Source organism: Echinops telfairi, unplaced genomic scaffold (genome assembly GCF_000313985.2).
Source record: "Echinops telfairi isolate 266 unplaced genomic scaffold, ASM31398v2 ScPeMD7_7415;HRSCAF=8453, whole genome shotgun sequence".
Classification (NCBI taxonomy): domain Eukaryota; kingdom Metazoa; phylum Chordata; class Mammalia; order Afrosoricida; family Tenrecidae; genus Echinops; species Echinops telfairi.
Window position 1 is genome coordinate 2,314,159 of NW_022111315.1, and position 3,117 is coordinate 2,317,275.

Below are 3,117 nucleotides of genomic sequence, written 5' to 3' on the forward strand. Positions count from 1 at the left end.
ACTTCTTTAATAATTTTCCCTTTTCCTTTTAGTTATTTGACTATCTGAATAGCTATTTAGTTATCTGAATAGCTATTCAGATATCTGTATCTAAATAACAAGTAAAAATTAAATTATACAGAAGATGATACTAATGATTTGACATTTGGTCACTCTCAGGTAGCAATTCTTATTACAGACTTTTTTCTAGAGTATGGCTCATACATTTTTGTTTTTCATATCTCATAATTTTTTTGTTGGTTACTTAATATTTTAGATAAAACTCCCTGCCATTGAGTCGATTCTGACTCAAAATCATGACCTTATAGGAAAGAGTAGAACTGCCTCTATGGGGTTTCCAAGACTGTAACTGTTTATGGAAGTAGAGAACCTCAATTTTCTCCCACAGAGTGGCTAGTGGATTCAAATTTATGATCTTGAGGTTAATATAAAGGACACTGATTTGCTTCTCTAGAGAACCCAGGATATCATACTAACATAAGTAGTCTTGCAGACTATTGTTATTATTTATTTAGTCCTTTCTAGCATAAGGAGTCTTGTTGGTTATTTGTTATCAGCCTGCTTAATGGGCTAATTAATTCTTGATGGGCTAATTAATTTCTGTCTTGATGGGCTAATTAATTCTTTTTGCCTGAAACTTTGATATGCAAACGTAAGAGATTGCAAACATGTAAGACAAACAAAAATAATTGTAAAAACATTTCACATAGCATTAATAGAGGGGGTAATAGAGTTAGCCTGCTGTTAATCAAAGGCTGTAAATGTTACATGGTTTGAGATCTGGTCTCTTTAAGATTTGGTTTGCAGAAAAACCCAAATGGTAGCAGCCCAGACTTGCAGTTTCCATTTTAAAATCAGCAAAATTGAGCAAACAAAACCATTTTGGAAAGTAAGGTCTTTTTGATAAGCAATGAAGCCTGAGGCCTTATGGAGTGAAAGGTCAAAGGATATCTCTGCCCAAGGAAGCAGTTTTGGAATACTGAAAATCCTACTGTTTCCTTCTCTCAAGTACTTGCATAACTAGACTTACAATTTCTCAAATCAACCTGGTCTCTTGTCTTTGGTTCAAAAAGAGATCGATGCGCATCCTGTAATTTATCTGCCAGGAACAGCATCTGTCATCTATGTATCCTATCATTCACTTCCAGAATTATGATTCACCTGCAGGCAATCTGTAGTTAACATTTGTAAGAAGAAACCTAGTATAAATGCCTGTGGAAAACTATAATCAAGGTAGCATTTGCCAAATATTGTAGAGTTGACCCTGGAGCTAGCCTCTAATAAATTAAATTACTCTTTACCCTTGTTCAAATTGGAATGATTATTGATTAGGATCCAGTCCAAGGACTCAGTATATGGACAAGGACTAACAAATTTAGACAGTGCACCCCTTCTCAGCTTCAGAAGTCGCTGGTTCTTAGTTGGCTCCTCACCATATGGCAGAGGAGGATCCAAGAGGATGGAGTAAAGGAAAACAGAGAGAATGATATTCACTAGGTAATTGTGTGAATCAGCTCCCAGTGTATACGTTTCCTCTAAAATCTGGTGGGCATTTGGTATGTCTTCAAGGAGAGTCCAGTTTAGGCCAGTAATGAGTGACTGGAGTCCCATAGGGTCCTCGATTAACGTTATAGCGCTATACCAGGTGAGAAAAATTGGTTGGCACCAGAAAATTGGAATTGGAAAAGGAAATTTCTGTTTAAGTGTTTCTGAGGGTTTTTACCCCTTTCTAAGAATTTCTCCAAAATTTAAAGCCTCTCATCCTATCTTTTCCTTTTATATGATATCATTTAATCTTTTTCTCTTCTATAGCTGAGAGGTCTATACAACAAAACCAAAATTGTATATTTCCTAGTTTCCAGCTGGTTTCCACGGACATGGTGTTTGAGAAAAAATCATTGCCAGTTTTAGCTTTCAGCAAAGTAGACAGTGGGGAGTCTGCCAGAGAGTGCTAGAGAAAGGAAGGATTCACTTAATGTAGGAGAGGAAGTACAACAAGCAAGGTTCCAGAAACAGGCCCTCTGTGACTTATTTTAGGAAATTGGTCCTACTTTATAATTGACCATTTGAAGAATGTTTAAGGTGACTTATTTTAGGGAATTGGTCCTACTTTTGAGGTGACCATTTGAAGAATGCTTAAGATGTTATGTAACAAGTCTGACCATAGTATAAATTAACTGATAGAGAAGCATGGCCAGAGAATGGAAACAATTAATTTAATACTTTTTTATATTTGGATTAGGTTTGTGCCAGAAATAAGTGAGATTAGAATTGTATGTGGAGTGTTTTATGGCTTTGTAAAATGATAAACTTTCTAGGTAAAAACCTTTAGAGCCCTTTGTCGAGTGTTGTAAAAGAAAAGGAAATATTGGAAGCTAACCAGAGGATTGTGTAGAGGCCCTTTGGCTTTCCCTGCTCCCATACCATCGGCCACCAAAGCCCTGCCTATGTCTCAGATGGAGAGTTTGGTGGTGAGGCCTAGGGGATGATTTGAGATAAGTATGACTTCCTCTGCCCACACTCAAACTGAGACCACATTTGGACTTATACTGCCCTCTTTGGGATTATATTCCCTTTGCCAGATACCTGTGCCCATCCTAGCCAGATAGCTACAGCAGTTTACTTTTTCCTTCCTCCAACTTATAGAACTGGGAGAGAAATCTGCCTAGCTACCAATTTGATCCTTCTGCAATGACTCAACATTTCCCTGAGGTTTTAACTAGGCAGACTGTCAGCCTCTCTTAATGTCCTTTTAAATGTGGATGAGAGAAACATGGTTCTATCAAAGGCATGGGAAAAGGCTAAGAAACAGAGCTAGGTGGATGGAGCTTTTGGCAAGGTTCTTCCAATGGAAGCAATCTCACATACTCTAGAATGGTATTACATGGGTCCTGGTTGTAGGACAGACTTCACAGGTATCAAGAATACTTACTGTATAGCCTGAAAAATGAGGTATCACAACAATCAAATTATAGTAAGATTAGAGAGTTTATTAAAGACCTGGATAAAAAAAAACAGCCTTCTTAGAGATAGAAATGAATATAGTTTTCCCACCCAGCTAATTTAAGTAGCTTATATGATGTACATTAACAGGGATCAGGCTAACTTAGAAGTTTT